Raw genomic sequence first — 16,237 nt, 5'->3', positions numbered from 1 at the left:
TGAATAAGACTGGCTCCAGTCTCGTTTTATGACAGCCTTTAATAATAGTCATTAAAGATAATAGTTGCTATGGGGACATTATTGCAATCAAGGCCTGTAACTCGAAAAATTATTGCTCCTCAGCGGTTCAGCAACCTTCAGTGAATCACACTGGCAGAGCTCTCCTCTCCATTTTGTTACCTTTTGCACTTTTCTTTTAGCACTTATAGATTTTCCCTCTTCTCGCTCCTCTGCTCTCCATCAGACATGCTAACAACCTGATTAATTACCTTTCTCGCTTTGCCTATGGCGACTCAAAGGAAGCCGGGGTCATCCAAACTCACCATTCTACCCATGAAAATGTTTCCACTGCTGCTTGTCGGCCTGACTCTAGGCTAGCCGCTTAAGTTCAGGAAAGCTGCTTAACGATCACTCATCTGAAGCTGTCGGGAGGCTCTGACATTTATCACCCATTACAGCTGAGCCGCCCTTTCCTTGTCACAGGCCAGATCAGGCTGCCTCCTATATTTATAACCCGCTGTCTGCTGTGACCTCTGTTGAACATCGGTCCCCTGGTGCCTGACCCTCAAAACAACAGGGAGGGACTTCTTCTCAGTCCCTGCAGGATTTAGTGGCAACTACTGTAACGAAATATACATTTATTTATTTATTTATTTTTTTTGTTTTATTATCAGTGTTTAGTTGTTGGACAATGTCCATTTTATTGTTCATGATTTGAATAGTTTTCATCTGCTTTTTTACGGCTTATTTTATGCGACGCTGTATGCATTTTTAAAGCCGTGTTTCCATCAGTGTTTTTTTTATGCTCATTTCGAAGTGTCACATCAGAAATTGTTGATGGAAATGGCAAAATACAAAATAACTTTTTCAAGTCTGCAGAAGAGCTTTCCGAGAAAGAGTTAATGTGTGTAAAGGGACATGGACACACATTTGCCAAATGAGTTCTGGCATGGTGAACTTTTCCATCCATTGGTGGGTCTGTACATTACTAGAGGCACGAATTTCCAAGTTCAAACCTTCAGAATGGAGGGGAGGACTCTGTCCATATTTCTGAGATGTGCTTCTTGTTTATTGCAGCCGTGCGTAGCTTAAAAAAATATGCTGGTTGATCTGATCAGTGTTTAATACAGCTTAAAATGTTGTGATATTCAAAATGTACTTTTAATCTTATAAATCAGCCTAATTTACAAAAAATGACTCTATGAACCAGCAAAACTTAATTAAGTTCCAAATACTAGGAGTCAACTGAGTTGCCTATTTTTGCACGTTATTTCATGCATTGAAATATTTAATTTTGCTTGCTGTCAGTGACACGACTTTGGATTTTTATGAAGTTACCAAAGCTTCCTTGGGAAACACAGTTGCTTAATTGGCTACCTTGAGGTTAAAACACTGTGGTGAAGATGCAGCTTTAATGACTGCTGTTAGTATTTTTCAGTGAACGTGCTGTAACTTCAAAACAGAACACCTCAGAGACAAAAACCCAGAATCCAGAATAAGAGGCAGACACAAGAAAAACTATGCATTTTGCATCAAAGCCACTGTATTAATAAATTTTAGCCAACAAAAAGAACTGGACTGAAAATAGTCCTGTGAAAACAGATGATCAAACAATTAACTATGACTAATTAAATAACAAGGACAGTCTGAGAGATGAGACGTGTAAAAAAAATATTCTGTGGTGGTTTCCAAACAGGTTTGAACAACATTTATAAAGTGAAGGATATGTTTTATGGAGGACATATAAAATGCATCACAAGCTTACAAGTCAGTCAAAGCAGATTACCTGCGGTGATAGTGCTATTTTGCTATTTCATGATCAGATTCAAAGCCTAAAGACCATGTATAATTTAATTGGATTTCTTTGTCTGCTATAATTCATAATCTCTCTCTCATTTGTGTCTTTGATATTTATCTGCAGAACATGCAGATGATAGATCAGTGTGATAAAGAATTTAAATGAGATGAGCTCAATACTGACAATACGAGCTTGATTTAAAGGATTATCTTTATTAAGCAGAATTATTGTTGCACAGAATTGTTACATATGCATGTGATCGATGCAACAAAATGAGCTGTGTGTGCTTCTGAGATTTTCCTTGGATATTAAATATTTATTTATTGAAGCAAAGCAGCTTCTATGGTATTGTTTTCCATTCTCAGCATTTCAGTCCAAACAGGGTTTTTTTTTTTCTTCAGTGATTGGTAACTGAAACAATTAATTATTTTTCGAGAAATTCAGAGAAACACTTGAAAGCACAGAGAGAAACCAGAAGATTGATTCACATCATCAGGCTCATTACGGTGGTGCACGGACTCCTCACAGCTCAGTGGGTGACATTGACACGGAAAACACAAATCCAAAGGGAAAATCAATTCAGCATGAATCGAGGTTCATCGCATAAGAAGGCTTGTTCTTATGCATCAGTGAATTCTGGGAAAAGGGTTCTAAGTAGAAATGATGAGACAATTAATAGCTATTTTACATTATATTTAATGCCAATTAAACAGTTAAACAACTTGGTAAATTAGTAAAACAAAATACCACAATCATATGTTCATACATTGATGTCCAGTTTTAGTTCTTAATTGCTACGTAAGAACACAGTGTCTCTTATGGCTCAAAGCAGCTGTACCTTTATTAACATCGAATGGCATTTTGGTGGGCTGAGGCAAATTTATGTCTTCACTCTAAATTTTGAAGTCTCATTTGTGGTAATTCCACAAAAAGCTTTTGAGACAATTAAGCTAGAAGTGCAAATGTAAAACTAATGAATGTAATTAAAAGAGCTGGGACATCCAAACTTATTTTCCTCTGAAATAATGTGACAGCGAATAAATGGTTGACCACACATGCTTTATGACTCTAATTGCATTTTGCCCCAAGCTCAAACTTGCTTGAAAATAAAGCAGTCCAGTTAAGTTGCTGCTTTGTTTAAATACCGCTAGCTATTATTATCTCTTCTCAACAAAAATACTGACAGCTTTCAGTCCCCATTTGACTTTAATTTGTAAATGATACATGTGTTCATTTATTTAAATGTTTAATGACGTAAATATATCTGAGCCTCAGAACAAAATCATATTATTCTTGCAGGAATTGAAAAGCAAAACCATTAAAATCAAACTATTAGTAATAGCTAATGTGTTGTTTTTCCGTACCCCGTGATGTGATAAATACAAACAAAGCCTTTTGCAGATTTAGATAGTCAAGAATGCTCAGAATCATGTTTTTTTTTTTTTTTTTTTTTTTTTCTAATTTGTTATATCCCTCTGTGTCGTTTTCCACTTTCCACAAAATTTCTGGTCTGCGTTAATGATCTGTGAATAATGTTTCACCCATTGTCTGCTGTTCAATAGCTACAGGAAGGGTTGGTTGTCGTGCGTAATGAGGATGAGTGGCACCGTATTCCCTGCTGCTAAAGCTGCTGCTTTTGGTCTTATTTACATTTCTCTTTCATATCGTCCTACCCTGAGGGAAAACTTATGCAATGCTATGGAGGAGTTGAAAAAATGGCCTTATAAAATGGGTTAAAACAAAAGTGTAAAACTGTTATATCACTTAATGAATCAAATTGTTTAATTTCTTTCCAAAACCATTTGTGCTAATGAATAAATGGATGAGTTGGCTTGTTGCCAGTGCACATTTTTAAAGCCAGGACTTTTAATGACATTATGAGGATTAGTATAAATGGCACACCTGTCCATAACATGTGCACCTTCACTGCTAAAATGAAGGTGCACAGTTAATCCAAAATTACTCTACATAACTTTGGAGTAAGAGAAATGCTAATAGGGTTGCGGTACGGGCATACCAAAGCTTAATGTTAGCGTGGGTCAAACCACTTACAGCTGGACATAGAGAGGTTAGGAATTACTTCTTTGTGTACAATATTTGTCTGACTTTTTCCAACATAACAGTACTTCAGGCAATGAAACATGTTCCAATCATTATTCTTACAACTCCTCTGCTTAGCAGCTGCTGCAGTTTTCTCAGGATTGAAACGGTTTACTTTACTTCTCTAAAGGTACCCAATGCTCCTTGTTATGGTTACTGGTCAGCTTAGGCTTTGTCTTGGTTGATTGCAAAACTTTTCCAGGAAGGTTTTTTTTTGTTGTTTGTGGTTAAGTGCAAATTGTTCTTGATCTTCAAGTCGCAAATTTTGCAGTGTGCTCCTCTTTCTCACCCCACGTTGAATCTAAGCTCACTTCACTGTGTTGCTCTTGAACATCCTAATACATTTTATTTTATTTAATAAAATTTCATTCAGATGCTTGAAAGGTAGACACAATTGGGTGTTGGAAAAAAAAAAAGAAAAAAAAATATATATATAAAAGATCTCAGCAAACAGGCTGATTTTTAATGAAAACATTAGGGAACATCGAGCTTTAAGAATAAACTTCCCAAAGTCCTAACTACAATACTGTAAGCAGATGTCAAGAATATGCTTAAGCTTTTGAAAACCTGTTTGAAATAAAAAAAAAAAAATCAAATCAAATCGAGTGCCAGGTCCATGCCAAAAAAAAACAAAAAAAAACACACATTTAAAATTCTGCCTAAAAGTGCATGGAGACCTTTTCTTGCAACAGTACATTTGAGGAACTTTCCTTAAATCAAGTTAATATAATTTGCAAACCTGTTTCCACAACCTTTTGTACAAAGGGTTGTTGATGAAAAGTGTATGGTGAAGCAAGCACTCACTCTCCGATTCTTTTTAGCCACTTTGCAGATAAAAAGGGGATAAGAAAAGGTCTTTGCCACACAGTTTCCAATTACTTGTTGATTCAACATGTTCTAGAAAACACACAAAAATATCAAGATCTTTCTCAATTTCCTCTTATCCAAGCGAATTCTTAGATTTCTTTTACTTGTCAGCAGTGCCCATAGTGGTAAACATCTAAGAGGTTTTTCATGCTCCAACCCTGCCTGGCCAGCAGCCTGATGACTTTTATCAGGCCTGGCATCATTTAGCTGCAGACACTGTGACTGCTCGCACCATGAGTACCGCATGGCCAAAAGACATCTGACAGACATAGTGGCAGCAGGAGAGACAGAAATCGATTTCTTGCAGGTAAGCACAATGAGAGCGAGAGGATAGGCTCCTTTATCACAACTCTTATTAACAGAAGCTATTTTATTCAAATGCTCTCTAATCTATTACTATAGAAAATGAGAGATGAATGCAGTTATGCCTTATGAGACTCTGGCTCTAATTTTAAATTATAATTGCCATAGCCAGACTAAATAACCAAATCCAGTTTGTTTGTTTTTTTACTATAATTTTATGCTGTGTTTGATCCACCTCTAAATAAGAGATCTAAGACATGGACGATAACATCATGGCCGCTTTGTTGGGAATATACAGCAATAGGGCTATCATTGAAAGCTGTTAAGAGTTTTCCTACCAGGCCCTACAGCACTCTGCTGTGCCCATTAGACAGATCTTTATCTTCATTACTGTGTGAGATCAAATTAGCTTACCTGCTGTGACTCTTGCCCTCCTCTGCACCAGAAATAATAGGATCAAAGCCATTTACTGTACTGCAGTGTCTCGTAAGCTTTTGGTCAATGAGTTTTACTGTGTGAAGTCCTCAGTGATGTTATTACTACATACGTTAACCTGCAGGACCATTTAATATTGGAGGATATCATGTCATAGAGACTGTAGTGAATTATTTATTTTAAAATTATATGCTGTTGGGTGTTTACAGTTGAAGTTCACAAAGTATAATTTTCACTCAGATTTTGTTCCATGCTTGGAGATAATTGAAGCATACTCTGAAATGTATGTGTCATAAATGTGTAACTTGGTTTATTGAGTGGCTATGACTTTCGAGACTCAGACCTGTGTTAATAAACTCTGACAAAAGTATAATAAAGCTGCAAAGGGGGGAGAGTGACCATCTGGAAGTTCATCGCCAGACAATCATGGTCAGGAACAGCGGGAACCAGTCTCCATTATAACAGCAAATGGAGTTTGAAATCATCCACACTTACTGATTGAGGAATCTAAGCGCTGCAGCATTAAAACTGAACAGCACAAATTAACTGTTGAGTAATGGCAGACTCCAAGACTGTCAAACACAAGGGACGCCACAAGTGATCGTGACTGATCTTGACAAGGGAACAGCTCCATCCTACTACTGCGCAACACAGAAATTCCTGTCAGACATCACAGTCTTGAAGCTGAAGAGACATGTGTGTCAATACACGAGTAAAATGCAGCAGGGGATTGAAAACAACACCAGAGGCCCAAAGCACCAGCTGCTGAAGACAGAGCTGTCATTGGAACAGATGAACCTGAACACCGGCTGGATTAGATCGACTTGGAAGAAGCAATCGGATAATACAGCACTGCAGAGTGGAAATACTTAATAAGCAAAAACTCTCCAGCAAAGTTGTAAATTACATGGAAGTAAATGAATAATAACAGTCACTACACATAAAAACAGTAAAAAAAAAAAAAGAAAAAAAAAAAACTTCAGAAAGGGGTTCGTTCCGAATGCAAATATAACATTTGCATGCATGCCCCTCCTTGTGCATCTTAACTAATATTGGTAAACTAGTTGAGTTTATATTGTAGCGCCTCAGATTGAATAAGTCTTTTAGGTACAAGACAAAACATTTCTGCAGAGGAAAAACAGTTCAGAGAATCTCATTCACCTTTGTTAGATTTACCAGGACTATTGAGCATGCGTCAGGAAATACTTGTCGTCATTTTGTAACTGGACACATTTCAACTTTTCATGCACCCGGATAAATAATAATATGCTAATGTTCAGTTAGCTTTTTGTTTAAGAATAGGGTGCACTTTCTGGAAAATATTTTAAAATACTAAACAGGAAAATGTTGGAAATAACACTATTTTTACTAAAGAAAACAATATAGAGGGGTTAGCAGTCGTGGCATTAATCTGATGGTAATTAATGCTAATCATAATTTTCAGTAATACCATGGTTACACATTCTTTAGTAACCAATATTACACACATCCTGCAAGATAAATCATGTTGCCACAATGTTATTTAGCCATAGTACTCAGCTACACCGTAAAACTTATGACAGTGACACACTATTGTTTGAATTGTCTTGATGCTGACCTTTGCAACAGTGCACTATGTAGCTTAATCAGGACCTTAAGAAAGCAAATTGTTGCTCTATGCCAAAAACAAATGTTATTTTCTATTTAACCATTTTATTATTTCAGTCAAATTTGAATATTTTATATCCATTTTAGAGATAAGATTACAAGTAACCATACCCTCAATTTGGAGATGATTGACCTGGTTGACTGGAGAACTGAAATGCCAGTGGGGAACAACTCGTAGTAGGAATGTGGTGGATACCTGACTGGAAGATGAAATTGCTGTAGAAACCATAAAGTTCCAAACAAGAAAAATAACTGGAACATTGTGCAATTTTGCTACGCTGAGTCTGAGTATTTTCAGCCACTATTACATGAGCAATTTATAAGTATTTAAGATAAATATGATAATTTTAAAGACAAATCTTTACATTTTATTGACAGTTCTATGTTCATGTTCATCACACTTCACTGAAACTGACGACAATTAAGGTGAACGTCAAGGACACTGTATGACACACAATGCATTCATGAGTGCATTAGTGAAATGGCTCCTGTCATCATCTGACAGATGAGTTGGCTGCCGGAGATCACTAGAGAAAGACACCATCTGCCATTAGGGAGGCTTATTCAGCAAATAATGTGATCAAAGGTGTGTTTTCTTAATTCAGCACTTTTGAAGAGTTGGTATCGTTCATGCACAGTATTTTAATTTGCAAGTATAGTTAAAAGGTGAATGACATTTTTCCATTTAGAGACCCAAGATTTATCATGTTGGTCATTAAATAGTGAAGTGGTGGGTCGTGCTACCACTTTGGAGAATAATTCTAGATGTGAATATTACTGTGAGCTACGACCAGCTCTGAGTTGCATGTTCTTGTGTAACTTGGCAGCTTTCAAAGCCATGCAGATTATGTATATATATGTACGTATTTCTACAGACCATTGTCTGTCGGTAGAAATATACTGAAGTATATAATGCTGATTCATTATAGATATTGCAGCCCCTTCATTCTTCACAAAGTCTCAGTACAGTGATTATGCTGGATTCTGCAGGCTGTTTGTCTCTGGACACAGAGAGAAGTGGGCGGAGGGTTAGAAACGGGTACTGTAAGCCTGAGAAAGCAATATCATTAGGGATTGAAGGAAATTGCACTGCCTGTTAAAGGAGAACGAAAGAAATTTTTATCCAGAATGGAAGGATACCAAGGCAAGCTCATCATTCCTATGGGAAGAATGAAAGCATCCACTGCTGTCTCATAAGTTAACATATATACTGTAATTGGAAACTGCAAAATTAAGCACATATCTTAATCACACATACACCACAGTCTAAACTAAGAGCTAAAAAAATACATGTGTGTATATAAATGATCTAAGATCCAAGTTTGACAGATCCTCCAGGATTCTGTTGAACTGTCCAAAACATACATGGGTTGTCAAAGCAGGATTTCCTACAAACATAGACATTTTGCCAAAAGAGTCCATATCTGGAGTCGCTTTTTACTCATTCATACTAGTGCATGGAAAGTAGGAGAGAAGTAAAGGGAACATTGACTGAAGGGACTATTATTATTGTGGACGGTTTATGCATCCCTTCGTGTTACTGTTCAGTACTAAACCTTTCATTTATAAAGTTGAAAATGGTGGTGGTTTGGAGGTTTTTTTAGATTCATTTGGAATTCAAGTGTACTTTTAAGAATAATATATTTGAGCTCATTACAAGATAAATGATCAGTTACGGATAATTGAATTCATCGTTTTCTACCTTGGAAAGGGAATAATTTCTTTTTCCTCTTTCATTACGAATGACTAAAATATTTTTCTGAAAAGACTACTTCCTAGAATTTAGATAGTTGGAAACAGGCTGAAAGGAAAATAGATAATGTTTTGGTAAAAAAAATAAATAAATAATGAAAATTTGAGGACCTGATCTTGTTGGCCTCCAGAATTGATGCACAATAGAGGAAATTGCTTTCTTATGAAATATTCTTTTATGTCCCAGGTGTTGGCTGACTGTGGCTATTGTGTAGTTTGCTTCTAAAGTAGACTGAAAACTATCAGTCTGACACTGACTCAAGCCATTGCTCTTTCTGCTGCCAGGTCAAATATCTCTGCACACTCAAACCTCAATGCCAAATCGCAATTAAATAACAGTGAAAAAAAACAAAAAACAATAAAATGTCAACTTATGCTCTATCAAAACTTATGAAGTCATGTTCCATTCACATCAGGCTTGAGTTGCTCCCTAAACATAAACCTGTGACTTAGTTTTTGTTGGGGTTTTTCTAGTTCTGTGTTTGCACGTTTTAATGTTGATGTTGCTTCGTCAGTAAATGTAGACTTCAAATGTCCTTGAGCACTCGCTTATCTCTAACATATTAACCCCATTTCCATCTCTTCATCCACAGACTCTTCTGTGTTTTAGATGAAATCTGTTTATATAATAAGTCTCATGTGACTCATGATGAATGCCTCCCCCAGTCTATGCTGGCTGATCTAACTCAATTAGATAATTATGTAGTTTTGTATTTCTCAGTCTGGTTCCGGCTGCCTAAAACGATTCAATGTACAAATCAAAGAAGTCGTGTTAAACAAGAAAAAGTAACAGAAAGGACGCGATTGGCAAGTTAATATGCTAGTTAAAATTAGATGCAACTTTTACACATTTTATTTTTATATGTGCCTTGTGCTGCTTATCTTTCACTAGGGAATATATATATATATATATATATATATATATATATATATATATATATATTTATAACCCAACTTCACGTTGTAGATCACACTTAAGCTGTGAGACCAGACAACCCTCAACCTTCCAATTATTCAAGCACATTTTCTTCTTTATGTTTATTTTGAAGTAAACAGGCTAAAGGATTGCTTTTTGCAAAGAGTGGGCTACAAACCAGGCAGATAAAAAGCATTCAGATTAATATCTGTTATTAACATATGCTCACAGCTTAGATTGGATTTTTTTTTCTGATGAAATACATACCTTGCATGTGGTCTTTCAACGTCTCTGCCTGCTGTAACTCAAACATGACTGGATGAAAATGAAATGCAATTGCTTTTTGATTTGCCACGGTAAACATGATGACAATTTTATTATAAGATAATAAAAACCTTGCATTTTCCTTATCTTTTCCCTTCCAGGTGTTTGTGGGTTTTGAAGCATAGCGTTTTAACCACAGTAAGATGTCATTATCTACAATGGCACATTCCCGTATTTCAAACATTTTCTCAGACTTTGCATGAGTTAATGGCTGGCTTAATGAGCTGCGGCTTGAATGTGGAAGGACATCTCATTGTATTAATGAACCATGAAAAGGGCAAGCGCACATTATTGTGTGAATTGTTTTAATAATCAGCTCGCTGTCAGACACACAACCCATCTTCCAAAAGCCTGCTTCATCTATGAGCAAAGATGCTGAATGTTTCATTTAAACAACTTACTCTGCAATAGCTCAGCAATCTGCTCCAGCATTGCTGTTGTTTCTCTCGACACCCCTCACCGCTCCCCCCCCAGCGCTTTTCATAGGAGGGTAGATCTCAGCGTGGCTTTGTGAATCCAGTGAACAGTCTTGTCTAAGACTTACTCAGTTGGAAGAGGAGCTGAGCTGAAGTAGCAATGCTTCTATTGTAGATCTGTTTTCTTTATGCTGCCTCAAAACTTGCAATTAGTCAACGGAAGTTAAATAAATAATTAGAACTGCACATTATATCAGATGACATTTGCCATCTTAACGTCAACATGTGTTATATTGCAATTGCAAAGGACTGCGTGAAGACATTATTCTGTAGGATATTTCAATTACCATGTTTGCAAATTCAAAATGACATCCATTCTGTTGGATAGACCTTCACTGCCATGGATGCCTACACTTTTAATAATGTCAGCGATGGAGACGCTGAAGCTCACAGAGGTAGTGGTGACAGAAAAGAAAGATGTCAGGAAAATATGGGTTGATTGTAATTGACTTTGTCATTGCAATATTCAGTGACTGTATCCCAATAATTTGTTTACCTGTTACCGTTATCGACCCTATAAATTTTTTCATGCATTACTTCTGATGCTGCAGAAACTAATACCAATGATCGTAGCCTGGCTATTTTCTGAATGGTTTACTGGTGGAGCCCGAATAATCCTTTAATGTCAGAAAATGTTGTTGAGGTCAGTCACCAGGCAAACTGCTTTCTGCCAATCTGATTGGTTTATCTGTCTCTTGTCCATGGAAAACAGTAAAGGAACACAATTGCATGTGGCACAGCGGTGAGAATGGCTTATAAAATGAAATATAAGACATCAGAAGTGCATATTCAATAATTAATTCTGCTGCTAACTCTGTATTTTATAAGTGGAGCTGCCATATAAATTTTTTAGTGCAAAACATTTAACCTTGCAAGTTGAAATTCCAGTCTCAAGGGACTTCCAATTAATTCTTTCAAGTGAAAAGTTTGTTCAAATTTCCATAATGAGCCTAAAAACAATTTGTTTATGACTTTGTTTTTCTTTTTGCACATTTAAAATTTATGGGATAGGAAAGTCGAGTTTATTTATATGGCTCATTTCAGCAAAAAGACAATTCAAAGTGTTTCACAAGATGAAAAAACTGACAAAAGTAACATTGCATAATACATGATTGAAAAGTTAGAATACAGACTAAAATGAATGATGAACTAGTTATTATTAATTGAAGGCAAAACAAATGGGTTTTCAGCCTTAAATCAGTGTTTCAGCCTCTGTTGTGTTGTTCGGTTTTGTTATTCTACGTCCCATTTTGTGAAAACTGGCCCTCTTTAGAGATAACTTGATTATAAATTGGTTTCACATCATAGCGCAACTCCTTTATGATTGACAGTCCCACTACACAATCAAAGCACATGCTTTTTGTTATTACAAAGTCTGGAGCCATCAGCTGTATTCAGTCTGCTGTGTGACTATTGCCCTGATGGTAACAAAAATTCAGATCTGCAGCACCGGTTCATGTTTCTAAGTGGCTACCAAGTGGTTTTTACCTCTTTTCTCCACCAGTTCAGCTATGATAATATAAATAACTCCTGTTAAAACAAATCCTTATATGTAATATGTTATTCAGGTTTCATCTGAGAAACAATGTGATGCTTTCAGTTCCACAGAATTGTGTATTGCATCTTATGCCAACATGAAAGTAGGCTTTCATGACTCACACCACTTGTCAGCATAGCGACATGATAGAAAGGTTTTGTTTCCTTCCTTTTCATGTCCTCTTAAAATTTCACTCAGCCTTCATCTCCGGACCTCCAAGGTCATCCTCAGATGTGCATCAGTGGCCCTGGCAGACCCACGCACTACTCTCCCATCATCCTCACTCTCCATTTGACTGCCCTGCCAGGCAGAACAAAAAACAACTCTGTCTGCAGCAAAAGCCCTCAGCTCACCTTCGCTTTCAATAGTGTGCACACCCACAACCCCCTCCGTACACACACAGACACACACACACACACACACACGGTGCACAGAAACATGTCAGGTGAACTAGTGAAAATCTTAGTCGTCCAAGATGAACAAAGTGTTTGAATCTTCTCATGCTGATGTTCTTTGTTGACCTTTAGTGATAATGGATGAGGAGTGATGGAGAAAAGGCCGATGTCAAGATAAGAAGGCCTGCTGAAAGGTTCTTGTTAGAACCAGTAGCAAATAAAGAGAACAGGCATGAGATTACATCAGACTTTCACTGTTGTCATTTATTGTTTTGCATGTTTTACTTCTTCAAAAATGTTGACACTTTCATGACTTATTTTCTTGCATCACACAGATTTAAACATTGAAATATTTATTTTTGTTGCTTTGTTGTTGGTGTCCAGCAGTTCACTGGAAAACAGAATAATGTCCAAATCTTTCTGTACTGTCACAACAGGTAACAATCACAGTTTGTTTCTCTAGCAAAGTGAAGTGTAAAATTTTTGTTTTACTTTCAGACTAATTTCACAGATTTGAATCCATAGTAATTTTGATGATCCAATTAGCCAAGAATCTGCATTAAAGGAAATGTGACTTCTTTCCATGAACTTCTCACAATGTTTTACTTAATGTTACTTCAGTATTTCCACATAACATTCTTTCTTCAAGGTTTTCTATTTTGAAAAGTGCACCAGTTCCTCTGCAGCAAATAACCTGCACAACATGATGTGACCAGTCTGGTACTTAGCATGATGTTTTTGGGGCTGAACCTTTCCCGCTTTTTCCTTCAAGATGGTTATTGTGGCCAAACGCTGCAACCAAATTTTCATCAGACCAGAAACTACATCTCCAAAAATGCAGATTCTTGTCCCTGAGTACTGTGGCAAACTATAATCTGGCTTTTTATGATGTCTTATAATAATGTTTATTTCTTTCTGAGAAGCCTTTCAACCCGTCTTGGTAGACTAGTTTTATTGTGGATTAGTGACACAAGAAAACAAAATCTCATGGTCTGTTGATTTTGTTCTGGGGTGGATACCCACATTTCATACACAAAGAAATGTAATCTCTTGGTCACAGAATCACTCTTATTAGCAAGAGGACTGAAAATTCAGCACTGCTAATAGTTTAATATAATTTTTGAGCAAATGATTTTGGCACCGTGAGGCATCTGGCAATTGTACCCAAGGATGAACTTTACTCACAGAGGTCCTTCTTGGGCAATTGCTTTTGATTTTATAATGACAAGAGAGCAGTGTGTTTGAGTTTCTGCCTTAAAGTACATTTACTGTTGTGCTTTCACCTACCTTTAATGTTACAAATCAGCTTATCAGAAGATCATAATCTGCGGGTTTCCAAATAATTTTGAATTTGAAGAAATTAATACAAATATAAATTCCTTTTTTATTTCTGGAGATTAACATATATATATATATATATATATATATATATATATATATATATATAAATATAGATAGATAGATAGATAGATAGATAGATAGATAGATAGATAGATAGATAGATAGATAGATAGATAGATAGATAGATAGATAGATAGATAGATAGATTGATTGATTGATTGATTGATTGATTGATTGATTGATAGATTTAGCAAATAGATCATTTTTGTAATTCTATCTGACCTAAAACAGGAAAGGTTTAGTTTGATTTAATCTTGGACTCTAAGAATTTTTTATACCTTTTGAAATGTAAGTAAATATAAGGTTTCAAATGCATATTTTTTTAGAAACATTTAATATGAAATGTCAAAAAAAATCATGGTAAAGTTAAAGTGTTGTTTTTATCTTTAATTTAAAGAGCATGTACATTATGGCAAACTATAGAATGAGCTACTATTTCAAACAAAAGTAAACACATTTTGTGGTTCTTTGGTGTGATATTCTAATGTCCTTAGCTTTGATGTTTCATTTTAATATCAGCTCCATTAAATACATTCAGGTGAAAGCAGAAAAAAGTGGCAATTTCATTGTAAATGATGCATAATTTGACTCAGACACTGTGCAGGGAATGCATCCAATTTTCTTCAAGATCAGCTGTTGATGTTTTAATGGTGAAACATTAAAGAGGCTTCTTTTCGACATGCTTTATTCTGTTTTTTTTTTTGTTTTTTTTTTCCTGGGAATAAACCATAACTAAACTATACTAAATAGTAATATATTATACAACAATTATTCAATTGAAAATACATTTAATTACATTTTTACAGATATGTTTCCTGCTTTAAGTTAAACATTTAGAAGTCGCTTTGCTATTAAACTGGAACAAATGAGCCGGGTGAATATGACTCATCATTTATGCTTCCAGCATTGCAGACACTTATATTAAATTAAGACAGTCTGAAAGGTTTTTTGCTCAGGTATTTAGGGCTGCTGCTGAGGTTGTCTTGTTTATTTTGCAGCTGGACATTCCTCTCAGAGATTGTTGACTGGCGTAATGAAGGGATGCTGCTAGTGATCTGGAGAGAACGGTGCAGCATTTTAATGATGCTCTGTTGGCATTAAGTGGCCTTAGGTGTGCCAAGAAACACCACTAGCAGAATGAGATCACCCTCTCTCATGGCTTTGATACAAGCTAAATAGATGCTATTGACAACTAATTATTGCCACACATTGACATAATGCGACACACATCAAACACTTTCCTCTAGTCTATCATCTGAACATTTTCTGTCCATGGCCTTATTTCTCTCGTGATGCCAGACAGTGAAGAAAGCTTGCAGGCTCTTTGGTGCTGCGACCCAGACATTTCAAGGTTCAATAAAATGCGTCACTGAACGCTCCCTGCAGGATACCTTGCTGTTGTACAGCACTTTTATTCATTAACTTCCAACATTCCTGCTACTTCGAACAGGTCTCGCCAATTTCCTTTGACCTCGCTTTCTGCCGAGATGTTTTCAACCGGCAGATTGCCACTGATGTCGTACTGCTTTTCACCATGTTAGCTTTAACAAAATGTTAAGCATACCTGAACTCTGTATCATTCCTGAGATAATTTACTCCGATATTTGTGCCAAAATGATTCTAACGTTTAAATGGTTATAACCAAAAAACAATAAAAGACTTTGGTACAGACGACTATGGTCAGGCCTGAACATTTGACTGGAAAAACCGTCTGGGGAAAGTGTAACAGTGTCAACAGAATCGCAATCGCCTGATCCTATCAGTCCAATATCAGAGAGCAGATATGTGTCGGTGATCTGTGATCCCCCTCCGGGAGTCACGTTTTCTTTCCCCGGTTTTGCCTACTCAAAACCCGCAATTACTCATTTTCCACGTCCGAGTGATTGAATGTCACAACACTGCGTGTGGCGCACGGGGCCTCAACAGTCTCACTTCTTTCTAACCACAGTCTCTTAATTGATGACATGTACAGAAGACGTCCTGCACATAGACACTACAGGGCAGGTTTCTATACTTTCCAATGGAGATGTGTTCATGTTTGTGCGCATGAACAAACTTAGGATGATGGCCATTAACTTCACAAGCGCTTTGAATGTACTCTTCAGATTTCAATGACTAAATAATAGAAACAGTCATTGGTGCTTTTATAATGTGGTGGTCTAATTTTTTTGTATTTTAGTAAAAAAGAGCTCTGAATTGTTGCACAAATTGCACAAAATAAATAAATAGAGATGATTAGCTCAGATTCAGGACTCTGCTTTCTGTATGAACAACATACCTGGCATA

At 36.4% G+C, this 16,237-nt stretch overlaps 1 protein-coding gene across 1 annotated transcript in view; it reads left to right on the top strand.

Moving 5' to 3' along the window:
- The window catches only part of gpc5a (glypican 5a), a 146,777-nt gene that overhangs the window by 97,617 nt on the left and 32,923 nt on the right, over positions 1–16,237 (top strand). The gene's annotated exons all lie outside the window — the stretch shown is intronic.

The sequence above is a fragment of the Poecilia latipinna genome, unplaced genomic scaffold (assembly GCF_001443285.1).
Source record: "Poecilia latipinna isolate Pla-1442-1.1 unplaced genomic scaffold, P_latipinna-1.0 Scaffold752, whole genome shotgun sequence".
Lineage (NCBI taxonomy): Eukaryota > Metazoa > Chordata > Actinopteri > Cyprinodontiformes > Poeciliidae > Poecilia > Poecilia latipinna.
The sequence above is the reverse complement of the archived record's forward strand: the minus strand, read 5'-3'. Positions and strand labels throughout refer to the sequence as shown.